At 46.4% G+C, this 16,959-nt stretch overlaps 1 long non-coding RNA gene across 2 annotated transcripts; it reads right to left on the reverse strand.

Moving 5' to 3' along the window:
- Nucleotides 1-2,259: 2,259 nt before the first annotated feature.
- On the reverse strand, nucleotides 2,260-14,201 carry LOC117015626 (uncharacterized). Of its 2 annotated transcripts, none has more exons than XR_004421756.1 (4): nucleotides 14,089-14,201; nucleotides 11,330-11,466; nucleotides 5,008-5,070; nucleotides 2,260-3,677 (listed from the first exon to the last, which is right to left on the reverse strand). It is a non-coding gene; the product is annotated as an uncharacterized LOC117015626 (long non-coding RNA). The 2 variants fall into 2 exon arrangements; XR_004421755.1 differs by having other exon boundaries at nucleotides 11,310-11,466.
- Nucleotides 14,202-16,959: the final 2,758 nt, after the last annotated feature.

Below are 16,959 nucleotides of genomic sequence, written 5' to 3' on the forward strand. Positions count from 1 at the left end.
CACATTGATTTTCTAACCTGAGTCAGCATGACTGCTTGGAGGTACAGGCCGTCCTCTCTGTTCCCAGGGGCCCTGCATCCCAGCCAGGCTGAAGCATGTCCAAAACAGTGCCTGGAATGGTAGGAGGGCTGAAGACGCTGTTCCCTCACCCCACAAGTACCAGCCTGAGAGCCCGCTCAGCCCACCCTCCATTGTATTATTAACACCCAGGAAGACCAAGTTCTTACCAAACGCAGGCATCGTGCTAAGCACTTTATATGTGTAGTTCACCCAACTAACCCGGTAGAGAGGCTATCAGGTGGGGGCTCTCATGCGCACCGTTTGACAGATGAGAAAACTGAGACCCACAGAGGCAGCAGCACTTGTAAATTGTCACACAAAGATGGAATTGCAGGTCCGTGATTGTGGAATCCTAGCCTCAGACCCAGCAACGCTCTGTGGATTCTCTGTGTCACTCAGCTTCCACAACAACCTGGTTAGGTAGTATGGTCACCTCCATGAAAATGTGAGCCAATCCAGGGGTGTGTGTGTCACTGGTACAATACTGCCAGAAAGTTCTGCGGAGACAGCAGCGCTCGCTTTCTAAGAGCACAGTCAGAGCCCACAACTGCTAAACTATGACCCAAACCCCTCTATGTGTTATTAGCCCCAGCTCTCCTGTGACGGGGAGAAGGGGCCCGGAGTCCTTTGGGGGCTGTTTTCTCAAAAGGACGGGAGGTGGGTGACTATGTGGAGAGCTGAACACCTGAACCTCGTGTGAGGACCCCAGGGTCTGATGTGGGACGTCTAAAGGCTGAGGAAATAGGCTGCCTGGCTGCACTGATGAGGGAGCCAGCAAGTGGGTGTGCTGAGATCACGCACACTCCCAGGTGCTTCAGGGCAAGGCTGCTTGAGTGTTTGCCATGGACCAATGTGGGCAGAGAGCACCTACAAGGGGTCAGCTTGTCCGGTAGGGCCTCCTAGAGGGGCACAGGGGTGGCAGTAGCAAGACGCTCGAGTTGGGTGGCAGAGTCCCAAAATTTGAAGAAAAAAATCACAAAGGACCCCCAGGAAGAGGGATGCATCCATCAAGGCCAAAGCTGAGCTTGAAGCAATGGCCATGTCCACGAGCCCACAACAGTGTCCAAGACCCAAAGAGGAAACTTGAAACGTCTGCTGAGTCCAGAGCCCTCAGAACCAGCTACGATGGTGGCAGCTCAAGTGACACCCTTCCTCTCCTCTCACCATCTCTACCCAGCCCCCTCAGACCCATAGAGGCTCAGATAGGCTAAGAAACCATCAATGGGGTCCACAGATTAAAAAACAACAGCAAACAACTAGTGCTTCTAGAATGGCTGAAATGAAAGAAGCTTACCCTAGCAACTGAAACTGTCAGACTTTGCTGGTGGGAATGAAAGGTGGTACAACTACTTTGAAAAATAGTTTACAGCAGTTTCTTTAAAAGTTGAACGTAAACTTATATGACCCAACAATCACATTCCTAGGTATTTACCCAAGAATAATGAAAGCATCTGTCCACTCAAACACATGTACACAAATGTTGTTAGCTTTATTTATAATAGCCAAAAACTGGGGGTGGGGGGTGGGGCGGGGATGTCTATCTACAGGAGAATAGGGTAAAAAAACTGTAACACACACACACAGCCAAAAAAATGTATATACGTTTTAAGAAAGGGAAAAAAACTGTATTAAAATTGTAACACTCAATATATACCAATAACAGAAGATGAATACAAGTCACGTTTGACTTCTGCAATTACAAGAGGTGCTCAAAGTGGTTGCCATCAGCATCCAGACACTTCTGATTATGGCGAACATTGTTTGGTAGACTTCTGTGGTGAGCGTGTGAACCGTTCCGACGCCAGAGCAGAAGCAGCAGGACGTGTTGCTGTGGGAGGCCTCCTGGATCTTCCCTTGAGCACATCACACACAGTACCATGCGTCTCACACTGATCACAAATGCGTGCAGTTGTTAGGCATGTTGGAGGTTCTGGTGCACACTCACGCCTCCATTGTCACTGTACTTCCACAACATTGGCGAATTTCAAACACCACTTCAAACCAGTCCTGCGCTCCTCGAACGGCAACTGTGCTTCCAACATTTTCTTTGTCCTGCCTGTCGCATGGGGACGCTCGCATTCATCGGATCTTTTGAGCAAACGTCACACTACACATTGCTACCACAATTCAAGTCAACTTTGAAAAGTAATACATAGATAACACCTCTTAAAATGTGTATACATGTTTTTGGCACCCCCGGTATAGTATATATCTTAGCAATAAAAAGGAACAAATTATTGATACATGCAACAACGTGAATGAATCTCAAAATAATTATGCTCAATGAAAGAAGCCAGAAAAAAAGAGTACAAATTGTATGATTCTGTTTCTATAGAATTCCAGAAATTTTAGAGTAATCCGTAGTGAAAGAAAGCAATCTATAGGGACCATGGTTACTTGGAAATGGGGTGCGGGGCGGTAAGGAGAAGGAGGTAAGGATAAATGGGCACCAGGAAATTTGGGGTGATGGAAACGTTCATCCCCTTGACTGTGGTGATGGGCTCATGGGCTCAAAACTCATCTAATTATGCGATTTAAATAGGGGTAGTTCATTGTACGTCAATAATACTTCCATCATGCTGTTTTTAAAAAGAACCTAGAGAGTGGCCCAATGAGGATTTGAACCCATGTGTGTCTGATGTGAAACCACCCAGGAGCTTGTAAGTTATTAAAAGACCTCCTTTCTTGGCTGGAGACAGTCTCCATGGGACCACCTCCAGGAAGCCTTCCTGTCCCCTTCACGGCAGACTGTGTGGCTTTTCAGAAATTGCCTCCTCCATGGCCTCTCCCACACGACCCTCCTGCCTGCCTTTAGAATTTTGTCAGTGGCTCCTTTCTCCACTCGGGGCTCTTCCTGTGTGTCCGCTCCCATCTGGTCCTTCAAATATCCTGTGTGTGAGCCCAGCACCAGAATCAGACTGACCTGGGTTTGCATCCTAACTCTGCCATTTACACCAGCTGTCTGACCTTGGATGGTTTCTTTAGCTCTTTGAGCTTCAGGTTCCTCATCTGAATAATAATAGCAGCTACCTTGAGATTGCCTCAAGGATCAAATGGGAGACTGTTCAGGGTAAACAATTAGCACAGGGCCTGGTGTGTAATAAACGCACTCAATAAATGTTAACTATTATTGATCTTCACCTGGGCAGTGGCTGCTGACTGTTTAAGTTTCTCAGCCTTTGAATCAAGTACTTACCGCCCCAGCTATATTTATTGACATGGAAAGATGCCCAGAGCGTACCGCTGAGGGGAAAAAAGCAGGCTACGGAAGAACACACGTCTCACAGGTCATTGTCAAGATTAAAGGAAATAAAGGACATACATGTCTCAGCATGGTGCTTGCACCCAGGACGTGATCAACAAAAGCTAGCTGTGATTATTATTAATGTGAAAGCATCTGGTAGCCCACCAGTGCTCCTTTCAAATATTATCACGTGAGTTCCTACGAAGCAAGATAATGTTTGCGATTGCGCTTCAACAGTGAGTCAGAGAGATAGACCTGCGCGTTCCCTTCTGCCTTCCTTCTGATACTCTTCAGGGAGCTATCACGGGCAGGGCTGGAGCTGGACTTGGGACCCATTGGTCTCCTGCGGATTTGGGTACTTTCTCATGTGGTCCTGGAGCAAAAGAAAAGCACAGCATTGCCCTTTGTAACTGAGACAATTTCACGCTTGGATGAAGGAATATTCTTTGCAGTAACTGAGGTGCTATGACACAATGTAGACGCTTGAGGGCGCGCCAATCAATTTGCAATAGAGAAAAATCACAGAAGGGGTGATAATAATGACAATGCAAATGTTGCTATTACATTTTACAATGGCTTCCATTTATTGACTTCTTACTATGAGCTTCTAAAATGTGCTCAGAGACTCACAGCCTTTATCTCTTTTTTCCTCCCAAGCACCCCATCGGTTAGATACTATTACTAAAGATTTCATAGTGTATTGCCCTTTAGAATTTTTAAAATATATATATATATATATTTAGGGAGTCACAATTCACAAATCTTGTAAAATGTACTACTACTAAACATACAGCTGGGTGATTTGTTACAAGTATACACATCAAGGTCAAACTACATACCTTTTTTATTTTTTAAATTAAATTTATTGGGGTAACATCGGTTAATAACATTATATAAATTTAATGTGTTCAACTTTATAATACAACATCTGTATACTCTATTGTGTGCTCACCACCCAAAGTCTAGTCTCCTGCTGTCACCTTGCATTTGGCCCCCCCTTACCCTCTACATGCTTTCCCTACCCCTCCCTTCCCTTCTGGTAACCATAATTCTGTTGTCTGTATCTATGAGTTTGTGTTTTTGAAGATAAATAACTTTTTCTTTTTTGTCTCCCCTTCTTCTGCCTCCCCCCCAACTCCAGTTCAAGCCGTTGGTATAATGACCCTTGCGCTCCAGTCCACAGCAGCCCACAGCAGCCCACGCTGACCTTCGGCTGCTCACGACAGCCCAGTTCACAATCTGAGCTGTAGAGGGCGCAGCTCACTGGCCCATGTGGGAATCAAACCGGCGACCTCAGCCTCAGGATCGCGAGGACGCTCCAACCACCTGAGCTACCCGGGCGGCCCGTAAATAACTTTTTCAACACCCTTTCCACTCTTCCCCACCCCAACCCAAGACGGTCACTATCCTGAGTTCTATTACCATTTATTCATTTCACTTGTGTTTCAACTTCAGCTAAAAGGAATCATACACATACACTATTTAGGGTTGCCAGGTTTAGCACATAAAAATCTAGGATGGCAGTGAAATTTGAATTTCTCATGGGACATATTTATACTAAATAAGTAAATATTCATTGTTTATTGGAAATTCTAACTGGACATCCTATATTTTATCTGGCTACTCTAGTAGTCTTTTGTACCTGGCTCCTTTCGGTATAATTGTGAGATTCACCCATGTTGTTGAGGTTACCGGGAACTTACTCTTTTTCATTGCTGCATCGTGTTCCATTCCGTGAATGCACGTCAGTATATTTACTGCTTGTACTGTCGAGGAGGAAGGACAGGTTACTCTTAGAAAGGCTCTGTAGGGTAGTGTTAAGCAGATGCTCTCTCTGGCCTCAGAGACCTGGGGCATTTGAATCTTAGCTCCACCTCTTATTACGTAGGAAACCTTAGCCAAGTGACTTAACCTCCCTGCGCCTCAGCTAGTTTAACTTCAACGTGGGATAATAACAATCCCTCAAAGGTTTAAAGGAGCTATACCTATAAGCCACTTAGAACCGAGCTCAGCACAGAGTTAGTGCTCAATAAATATTGCTGGGATCGTGGTACCCATTAGACCTAGTAGGAGAAAATTGAAGTTCAGAGGTGTAAAGAGACCTGTTTCAAGTCACATACCTGGTAAGTAACAGAGCCCTTTTGTCATTGATATTGGCAGAATTAGAGGTATTCATTCATTCGTTCAACAATTTTATTTGAGCACCTACTGTGCGCCAGGCATTGTTTTAGGACTCAGTTACACAATGAGCAAAACAGCCAAAAGCCTCTGCCCTTAAGAACTATGTTCTAGGGGAGCTAATGTTGCTATTTGCCTGCTAGGCGCTTTACCTGTGCATCTCATCAGTTAAATGAAATATTGTCTGAATAAAAAAAAGAAAAAAGAGAAAGAAATATTGTCTGTAAAGCACTTAGCAGGGAGCCCCACATGCATTACTGGTGCAGAAACAGCAGCCATTAGCCAGGCAGTAGCAATCTCCATGGCAACCCTTTGTGACGGGTATCTGCAGCCCCATTTCACAGATGAGGAAACTGATGCTCAGGGAAGTGAAAGGACTGGCCCAAGGTGACACAGCTCCTACTGGCAAGAACAGGAATTCAAAGTCACGTCCACCCAACTCCAAAACCCTCCTGGACTTCTCAGTGCTTGTTTTTCAGTCTTGAGCTCAGCTTCTAGAGTCCAGATGTCAGAGGTTCAAGTCCCAGCTCTTGTGAGCACAACAAGTTATTTGCTGTCTGTGAGTCCTAGTTTCTACATCTCCACACAGGGTTGCCTTAGGGATCCGCAGAAAGCAGATACGGGCAGAAAATAACCGGGCTCTGAAGGGGAGCTAGTGTGATCTACAGTGGGGAGGGAGGGGGGAGGTTCCTGCATGACGAAGCTGCTTAGCCCTTAAATCAAACCCTTATTGCTTCCATAGATGAGCTTAGAGACATGGAAAGATGCCTGGATTATCTTGTTGAATATATTTAAAAATCAGGCTCTAAAACCACAAGCAGGTGTAGCGCATATGAACAGAGCGTGTCTGAGAAGGATTCACTGAACACCACTCAGGAAGCACTTATTCTGTGTCAGTGCTGTGCTACGTGCTCTGCAGGTAGTGACCTCGTTTAGTGCTCCTAACAGCCCTGAGTGGCAGTGCTGCCCTTAGACGATTTTACAGGTTGGAGAAACTGAGGCAGAGGAGAGTTGACATTCTCAATGTTGCATGGCTAGCTGGCTAGCTGGCACGGGGACCTGGGTACTCTGGCCTTGGAGGTTGTGTGCTCCGCTACCTCTGCTCAGGGAGGTTTTTCTCTCGGTGGTAAAATTTGAGTGTTTTGAAGATTTTTGATAAATCTCCGCATTATTTGATCTTTAGTGATACATAGGCTTTGTTTTTATAAAAACAATAATACACTAGGGTTCTAAAGTGGGGTTTTGATGTCTTGAAGAATTAGCAGTGAACACCTGTAGGGACAAGCCCCTCCCAGTCTTTTTTGTGATGGTGTGATCATGGTCCTAGGAGTTGGGGACCCAGGGTCCAGCTCTGCCCCAGAGCACTCATGATTCTGGGTGAGTTACCGTGTCCAGTCATTGCCTTCCCCCCAGCAAGGGCCCTGGTATGGAGTTGGCCCTCTGTAAATGTCCACTGGCTACAGGAGGAACGAATGAATCACTGCCCTCTGCTCCCTGCCTTCCTCTGGGACCCCGAGAAATAATGAATTAACCCCGTCACTATAAAGCACTAACAGTTTATAGGTTTTCAGAAAGACAAGTGGCTAGAGACACAGGACCTGACCCGATGGATGCCTAATGGTGGCCCCCTGGGCTGGCGGGGGTGTGGGTGTGTGTAGGGGTGTGGGCTGTGGCCGTCTGAGAGCCCTGGAAACCACCGCCCAGGCTGGTAAAAGAGGGGCTCTGGCCTCATTCCAGGAAGGGGCTGCTGGGAGTTTTCTGTCTGTGACCCCACTTGTGACCCCAGCTCCTATCACCCCAGCCTGGAAAAGGCTGGGCCCACAGGGCCATAAATTCCTGCTATCATTAGTAGCTACAGCTCAGGCTGTTTTCCAGGAGCTCTACAGTTACTTTTATCACTTCTGAGTTCCATAATTGTTTTTTATCACTTTTTTCTCACAGCAGCCTTGCAAACAAGGCTAGTTTTGCTCTCTTTCGGTTTGAAGTTGAGGGAAGCCAGATCCTGGAGGGTTTCAGGGAATTTTTTTGTCTTTGCCCAAAGCTCCAGAGAGGAGAGGATCAGGGTTTGACTGACAGCCTCTTTGGGATCCAGGTTGGGCTTTGTGTGAGGCCAGAGGCTGTGGAAGAATTGGGAAGTGCAAACTGGGAACCATCAAAGCCAGGGAAAGACCTAAGGCTTAGCTACTTCTCTGCTGTGTGACCTAGGGCAAGTCTCTCAACCTCTTTGTACCTCAGCTTGTTCATCAGTCAACTGAGGAAGTAATAACAGTACCAATCTTATAAGTTAGTACATATAGGTGCTCAAGAACTGTGAGATTCTATGGAAACTTGAATTGGGACCTGGATTCTAAACTCAGACTCTAGCCTGTTGGATGACTTGGGCCAGTCTCTTGCCCGCTCTGAACTTCAGATTCCTCATCTGTAAAATGGGTACAGTCTTGCTTGCCTCACACCCTGGCTCTCTCATCTCTAGTCCCATCAGCCTGGGCTTCTTCAGGTCCTCACACTGCCAACTCTGCTTGGAACTAAGGACAACCCTTCCACCCCCAGCTCTGCCCGGTTTATTCTCCATTATCATCTCAGACATCCTTCCTTCCCTCCCTCCCTTCTTTTCTTCACTTATTCAATAAATATTTAGTGAGCACTTACTATGTGTCAGGACTGTGCTAAGTGGTAGATAAGACAGGCGAAGTCTCCTCATGAAGAGGAGATAGACAATAAACTAAAAAAAGATGAAAACGAAACCAAGCACCTCATAAGGGACAATTAAAACACCATAAGAGGAAGTAGATGAGAAGGTTGCTTTCTAGAAAGGCCTCTCCAAGGAGGAATTTCCATTTGAATTCATAATTTATCTGAGTATGCACATGGTACAAAATTCAAGTTGTGTACATCACCCTGTCAAAAGTACTTCAAAGAGGCCCCTGTAGGTGACATTTGCAATGGCACCTGAATCACAAGAAACAGCAGAGGGAACCGCAAGAGCCAAGGCCTAAGGCTGGACCAGCGTTACTGGAGAGAGGAGGAGGAAGCAGAGGCGATTGGGGTGGGTGACAATGTGGGGTTGGTGGGCTGTGAGAAGGAATCTGGATGTTTCTCTGTGTGGCTTGAGTATAACTTTCAAGTTGCGGGCAGGGTTGCGGTGAGTGTCTTTTGAATTGTGTTTTATAAAAATACTGTGGAGAATGGATTTAGGGGTCCAAGTGGGGCAGAGAGAGAGACTATGCAGGTGGGGCTGGTGAAGACCAGGGCGAGGATGGAGGAATGGGAGCCGTGAGAAGGGCTCCATTTGGGTTGTTTGGGAAGTGGGGTAGACCCCAGTGAAGGGTCCCCTGGCCATGTGCTCTCATGACACCTAGCCACTGTTAGCAGCCCGTCTTTGTGATTACTGGATTAATGTTACACCCTGTGACCTGGCATAGAGCGGGCACTTGGGATGTGTTTGCTGAAGAGATGACTAAAGGATGAAAAGGCCCTTTGTGAATGGAGACACACCCTCTGAGAAATGCTTGCAGCAGCAGGCTCCTATGCAGGCCCTCCGCCTCCAGGTATAGGCAATCCCCATCCTATACAGAGTCACCCCCAAATCCACCCTGCCATTTGGAGCCTGCTTCTGATAGGTGGAATTTTTGAACCTTAACCTTAATTAAGGTTCTCAGATTTTCTTAGCTCTGAAATCCTTTTCCCATGAAAGTTACTTTATATAGAGAAGTTACTTTATAACTTTAAGTACCTGAGAATATGGGTGAAAGGGGTGAGCAAAAGAGACACACTTCTCAACAGAGATATTACACAAAGCCATCCTGGAAAAAAACAAGGCTGTTGTATTAAATGCCAGTTTCAAATTGGGGCATAACCTGGCATTTGCATTCTTTTCATTTATCCAACAAAGAGCCATCAGACACTTCCTGAAGGTAGTTGGCCTCCGAGTCCAATTATCTCAGCATTTGGTTTCCTTTATATCCAAAAACAATCCTGTTCCATCCAGAGAAATATTTCCAAATGGTAACAGTCTGTGTGTATCTGTGTTGTAAAATGTTTATATAATTTCAAATATACAACATACATTTAAAAAATGCACAAACCTAAGTGGACAGCTCAATACTCGTCACAAAGAGAACATTACCATGTCCCTGTCACCCAGATAAAGATACAGGACCCCACCAGCCCCCAGAAGCCTTTGTTGTGGTCTTTCTGCTCAATCACAAGCTACCCCTCTCCAAGGTAACCACAGGCCTGACTCCTAACACCCTAGATTCGTTTTGTCTATTGTTAAACTTTATAGAAATGGAATACACAGGGTGTATTCATTTATGTCTGGCTTATGTTTGTGAGACTCATCCATAGTTTTTACAGCTAGAATTTATTCATTCTCATTGCTGCACAGTGTCCCATAATGTGAATATACCACAATTTCAAATAGTGATTTATTTTTTTTTAACAGCTTGCAGAGGGCGGGGGTAAGGTACAGGGACGGGGTTTGGCCCACAGTTTTATTTCACACATCTTGTGTTTTTGTTTTGTTTTCACTGAATTCGTTGCCGTTAAAGATGGATGTCTGGCTTCTCTTGGGAGACCTGTCATTGCTGGGCCCCCAAACCCAAGTGCCTGGAGTTGAGTCCTTGGCTGTTCTTTCTTGGCACATGCATTCCATTCCATTTTGCCACAAGCCCCACCACTCCCTTTTGCATTACAACCAGGACCCCTCACTCACCAATATTGCCCACCTGGCCCGGTAAACACGTGAGTCTTCCACTACAGGTTTAACTTAGCAGAGGTGGCCCAGAATGCTTTATTCTGAGGTCTACATAAAAATGAGTAGATCTGGCAGCCCAAGTTAAAATACAGGTTGTCACTCCTGGGTTAAACTTTGGAATACATATCTGAGTGCTCAAAAATTGTTATTATTAGCATTATTGCTATTTCAAAAAATGTTTTAAAATATATTCCTATTATTATTATTACCATTTCAAAAGATGTTTTAAAATATATTCACATGTATAGTAGAGGTCCTGGTTAAATATGGGCACTCTGGACCCAGACAACCTGGAATCAAATCTTGGCTCTATTACTCAGGAGCTGTGTGACCTCGGGCAATTACAGAACCTCTCTGTGCCACTGTACAAAGAGGGATGCTGATAATATTTATCTCGCTGGGTTCTTATGAAGATTAAATGAACTAATACTTACAGAGTCATTAGAAAAACACCTGGCACAAAATAAGTATTCAACCTATGGTAGCTATTTATTATTTTAAAAATTATGTGGGCAGGCTGGTAACCTGACCTGCTAGGGTGACCAACCACCCCGGTTTGCCCAAGACTGGGGGTTTTCAGGACACAGGGAATCTCACTGCTAAAACTGGAAAAGTCTTGGGCAAAATAGGATGAGTTGGTCACCCTCAGCCTTCCTGACTATAATATCTCATTGTAATTTAACAGATTGGCCTTTTACTTTTACTAAATTACAGATTTGATTTTGAAAATAATATTTGAAACACCTGTGGAACCCCTAAAGCATCTCTTCTGATATAGTTGCTGCAAAGCTCTAATCTTACCTACATAGTCCCCATGTTACAGATTGGGAAGGTGAAGCCCAGCAGTGCAAAGCAGCCCCATGGTAGTGGCAGAGCATTTCCCCAGCCCCCATCTTGGATGTTTTTCCTCCATCCCTTCCTCCAGATAGCTGATGGATACTGTTCATTTTGTACAAAACCAGGTACTGAGTAGCACACTAAATGCTTTCTGCTAATTTTATTCTCACAATAGTTTTAGGAGGTGTGTTCTACTATGATACCCATTTGAGAGATGAGATGCCTTCTTCTTACCTTCTCTCCTGCCCACCCACCTCTATCCTCAGGGATTCATTCCTTCTGTATATATTTGCCTGATGGTGGTTTCCTTGGAACTTCTGTCACAGGGAAAATCACTCAGGTTCTCTGAGTCCTGTGTAGATATTGAGTCTGGTCCCTTGTCTTCTGCAACCTGTTTTTAAGACATTGGTGAAGGATTATTTTTTTTAGCTCAGTCAGCAAATATCTGCTGACCTCCTACTACTGGGTCTTTCCGGTAAACGACATAGAGACCCTGCCTTTAAGGACTCACGTCTGGCGGGGGACCCAGTTCCCCAGGGTCTCTCCCTGCATGGTGGATGGATTGAGGGCAAAGACGGGGTCTTTTCATGTCTGTGCCATTAAGAGGAAGCCAACGGTAGGTGTGTAAATGAGAAGATCACACCACAGTGCAGAGAGAGCAGTGGGCGTCCAGAACCCCCAGCCATGGGTCCAGGGTCCAGGCAGGGAGCAGTTGGCATCACAAAAGTTTAAGTCAGGATTTCTTAACCTCAGTGCCGTTGACATTTGCAGCCAAATTGTTCTCTGTGGTAGGGACTGTCCCGTGCCTCGTAGAATGTTTAGCAGCACACCCCTGGCCTCTGCCCACCGGATGCCAGTAGCACCCCACACCAGTCATGACAACTACATATGCGTCCAGACATTGTCAAATGTCCCCTGAGGGGCAAAATCACCCTGGGCGGAGAACCACTGGCTTAACTGAAGTGAATTAATAGAGTAATTACACAGGTGGGTGAGCTATGGGAAACTTCAAGGAATGGAGAAGGACCCCGAGACTACTGTGGCGAGCTGTTAGAGACAGGAAACAGTGCTACTGCCCCAGACATAGCTGTTTCTGTGGAAGTGAGGCCACGACGGGAGTTGAGGCGAGGGAGAAATGCAGCCCCTGCCAAGATTAAGGAAAAACGGGGAGGGAGCAGGTGGCATAAACATCCCCACTTCTCTCTCATCCTGTCTGTAATCTCCCACTGACTCCTCCTTTTGATGAAATCCAACAGAAGTCAGGAGGCATGGGTGCCTCCTCAGGCACAGAGCAGGACAGACGAGGGCACATGGAGATGGCAGGTGAATGGACAATCACCATCTCGGGGAGGTGGCAACGGGCCCCAGACACCAGACATTGGGGTTCAGGCTTGTGACTTGCATAGGAGTTTTCCGGATGGAGAAAACCAGGAAAGGGTGTTCTCCAGAGGGAACAGCATGTACAAAGGAGTTACGAAATGCCTCGCTCGCTTAATTATTTATTTAATTGTGATTGTTTGTTTGATTGATTGACTGTTCTATGTGCACTTGGTGAAAAAAAACATTCAACAGGTACAAAAGGGCACAAAATGAAAACTAGGTCTTCCACCCTGACCCCAGATACTCAGCTCACCTCTCTGGCTTCTTATCACCTTCTAGAAACAATCGATGCAAATACTAGTAAATGCTACTAGTAAACACCATGTGACACATGTCACTTGAACTCCTAACTTGACTCAATATGAGTGACATTTGGAGAGCCCCTACTGTGTGCAAAGAAATGGGCTGAGAGCTCTGGCCTTGGACTCTAAGCCCGACCCTTCACCAATCACTGTGTAGTTTTAGGCACACCCATGCTCAGCTTCCCGTTTCCTCCTCCAATCAGGAAGTGGGTGTCCCAGGGTCATGCCAGGTCTGTGGGATGTGCCCACAGTTGTGTTGTTCAATTGATGTTTTGCAGATTGAACTGAATTAAAGCTGAACCCCTAGCAAGAAGCAAATTGTAACACAGGAGCACACATAGGCCCTGGCTGTGGTTCTGGAGACCACGTGTTGTCGTTTTGGGGAGACAAGTGAGGTTCCTGTCTCTAAAGAACTGCTCTTGTCTGAGCCACCAGAACAGTTGCCTATAGGATGGCCTCGTGGGGGGGGCTGGGTTGGGAGCAGGTTGGGTCCAACCCAATGGGTAGCGCTTGGCCAGGCTCGGTCCTACCCAGGGAAGATCAGATCCTGCCTGGTGTCTTCAGCCCTGGGGGAGTTTAAGACCAGAAGGAGGAACTGGAAGGGCCAGCAGCCTCTAGATATGGGGAGCCCCCTCCCCAGACAACTCAGAAACTTGCTGGTGCCTGGAAGCAAACAACCAAATCTGAGGACCAGATGCCCAACAGGGTGCCCAGAGGCCAGAGCCTCCCAGGTCACCAGGAGCAGACCAGAACAGGCTCCTCCCTACCTCTGCTCTTCCTCTCTGACCTCTCTCATCCTCTCAAGGCCCAGTTCCTTCCTGAACACGCCTGTGCGCCCAGCACTTAGGGCACACGTGTCCACCACGGACGGCCCACCTGCTTTGTGGGGGTGCTGACCACACACGAGCTGTCACCTCCTGGCTGCTCCCCAAGGAAGGTGTTGATGATCCCCTCTGTGCAAACAAGGAAACCCCGGCTCAGAAAGTAGGGCTGCAGGGCTGTGTGAGGTCAGGGACCATAAGGTATAGTGATGGGATGGGCATTTTGTGTCAAAAGTGATGGTGTGGTGAACATAGAATCAGAGACGCAGAATCACGGAGTCCGGGAGTCCTAGACATTACCTATATACATTACCTATATGCATTACCTATATACATTACCTATATGCATTACCTATATGCATTACCTATATACATTACCTATGCGTTACACAAACCTGTCCCTTACCAGTATGATCCCCACCCCCGTCTCTTTACCACACCACAGATGAAACACTCTCTCTCTCTCTCTCAGGCCCATCTCCCATTCATTCAGGCCTCTTCTTCTCTCACCTGGGTCTTGTTCCAGCCTTCTCTCTGCTCTTCCCTCCTTCCAAATTTGCATGCAGCAACCAGAGGTATCTTTCCAAACTTTAAGCAGACCGGATCACTCTTCCCCTTAAAACCCTTCACTGGCTCCCCTTTGCCCTCGGGATAAAGTTCAAACTCCTTGACCTGGATTACTAGGTCCTCTCTCATCTGGCCAGAGTCTCTTGCCACTCTGCCTCTCTCTGACACCCCCGGCCACCCCCCAACTTTACATCAATTCATACTGACCTCGTTTTCTTTCACCAGATATGCCATGCACTCCCTCCCCCACCCTAGCCCCTGGACCTTTGCACTTGTTGTTCCCTCCCCTTGGAAAACAGTGTACATCAGTACCCCCTTCTCTGGTTGGAATACTCTCTCTTCCTGTCTTTCCTGGGAAGACATTTCTGCTCCCAAGCCTCCTGAGGAGGCTGGGTTTGTGTCCTCACCCCCAATCCCTGACAGATAGTATGTCTACCTGCATAACAGAGCTCCCTGTGTATCGTATATGCCCATATGCTCGCCTCTGTCCCCATCAGCCACAGGAGTGCAGAAACCAGGGTTGTCTTTTCTCTACCAAATCTCTTGCTCCTGGCACTGTGCCCAGCAGAGAAGCGTTGCTGAAAAAGATACGTGTTGTTTAATGAATCATAATACATTAGAATAACAACATTTTAGAATCATGGACTTGGTGAAACAGATACCTGAAATCTCAGGATCATATAATCATAACCTTAGAAAGTACTAGAAACACAGAAACCGAGCATCCCAGAAGCTTAGGATCTCAATGTTGGAAGAATTCTTGTCCAGGCATCTTGTCCTGTTAGCAGATTAGGTAAGACTCAGTTGTGCCCTTCTATATTTTGTAACTTGGATTTTCACAAGTATTTGTATAATATTACATTCATGTCTTTTAAATATTTTTATAATGTGTCCTTCTAGAATATTTATTGAGCACCTAACTTATTTATTAACCAGTATTTATTGGTACATATTATGTACCAGACACTCTGATGGCCAATTGTATTTTATCTATGGCTGCATAACGAATTCTCCTGATTTAAAACAACAAACATTTAGTATCTTGCAGTTTTTGCATGGTAGGACTTCAGGCGTGGCTTAGCTAGATGGATCTCTCATGCGGTTACAGTCAGCCCGGGCCATGGTCACCTGAAGGCTTGACTGGGTTTGGAGGATCCACTTCCAAGATGGCTCATTCACACGGCTGGCAGTTGGCAGGAGGCCTCAGCTCCTCTCTGTGTGGACCTTACTACAAGTCTGCTCGAGCGGCCTTACGACGTGGCTGCTGGCTCCCTCAGAACGAGTGATCCAAGATGGTAAGATGGAAGCCACAGTGCCTTTTATAACCTAGCCTTGGAAGTCACATGCCTTCATTTCTATATCATTCTAGTGCTTTTATACGACAGCTCTATCCAGTTTGGGAGAGGACCACACAATGGAGTGAATACCAGAAAGTGGGGCCCATTGGGGGCCATCTTGAAGGCTGGTTACCACAGATAAACAAGACGGATAAAGTCCCTTTTCTTAGAGTTAACAGTCTAAGTGGAGAAACGTAAAGAAAAACCATCAATTGATATACAAAACAGAAAAGATAATGTTAGATAGTTGTAAGCACAATGAAGAAAATCAAACGGGACAATAAGTTAGAGCAGGGGTCAGCAAACTTTAGTCATTGGCCAAAACTGGCCTGCTGCCTGCTTTTGTAAATAAAGTTTTATTGGAACTCAACCATGCCCATTCACTTATGGCTGCTTTCACGCTATAATGGCAGATTTAAGTAGTTGCAACAGAGACCATATAGCCTCATATATTGAGCTAAGTTGTTCAAGGAAGCCCTCGCCAAGAGGCAACATTTGAGCAAAGACCTGAGTCGTTAGAAGGATGTGGCCATGGGAAGAAATGGGAAAAAATGTTCCAGTAAAAGGGAACAACAGGGTAAAGGCTAGGAAATGAGGAACAGGGAAGAGACCAAGGGAGCTGTAATGAAATGACCAAGGGGCTGAGTGACAGGAGATGACCTCAGAGAAGGGGTCAGGAGCCATCCTTGGATAACTCCAGGAGTTATCCTTGGGTCCCTGGAGGGGTTTGAATTTTGCTCTAGGAATGATGGGAAGCCATTGGACGGTTTGAAGAGGGAGAGGCAGGATCTGGTGGGGATGGGAAAGACGTCCGGTATAGTTTGGCCCCATCGTCTGAGAAAGACTGTGCCTCTGCTGCCCCTCGAAGCACAGCTCTCCCGGAACTTGTTGGTCTTAATAAGACCCAGGTAATAAGACCTTGGCTTTGTTGCTTGGCGGTGTGTTCAAGAAAGTGCCAGAAATCCCTTTCTTTTGACCCACTGTGAGTCCCTTGCTTTCCCTTCCCAGCTTGCCTCTTCTGGATCTAGGAAATCTGTGAAGTAGGCAAGAGCACTGGATTTTGAGCCCTGGATTCCAGACTCTTCCCTGACACTGACTCACTTGTGACCTTGAGAGAGTTAGGCAACCTCTCTGGGCCTCAGTTTCCTCATCTGTAAAATGAGGTGAGAGTTCAGTCTGCTTGGTCCAAGCCCACGTGATTAAAGGTGGGGTCACACTAGACACGTACACCAGAGTCCTAGGGAGAGTCCGAAGAATGTGGGAAGGCACAGGCTGGGGAGGGCTCGGCCAGGCTGGGCTAGCTGACTTGAGTGATGGGAAACGGGCGGTTGGTCCACTGGGCTGAAAGCATCTTGCAAACCCTCTACTGCTTGAATTTGGAACAACAGGGCAGCTCACTGCCTCCCAAAGCCCCCTGGGATGGCAGACTGGAGTTGTTTGGCCCAAGACCTTTGAAGGAGGTGAGAGAGTCATTATC

Source organism: Rhinolophus ferrumequinum, chromosome 23 (assembly GCF_004115265.2).
Source record: "Rhinolophus ferrumequinum isolate MPI-CBG mRhiFer1 chromosome 23, mRhiFer1_v1.p, whole genome shotgun sequence".
NCBI classification, from domain to species: Eukaryota; Metazoa; Chordata; class Mammalia; order Chiroptera; family Rhinolophidae; genus Rhinolophus; species Rhinolophus ferrumequinum.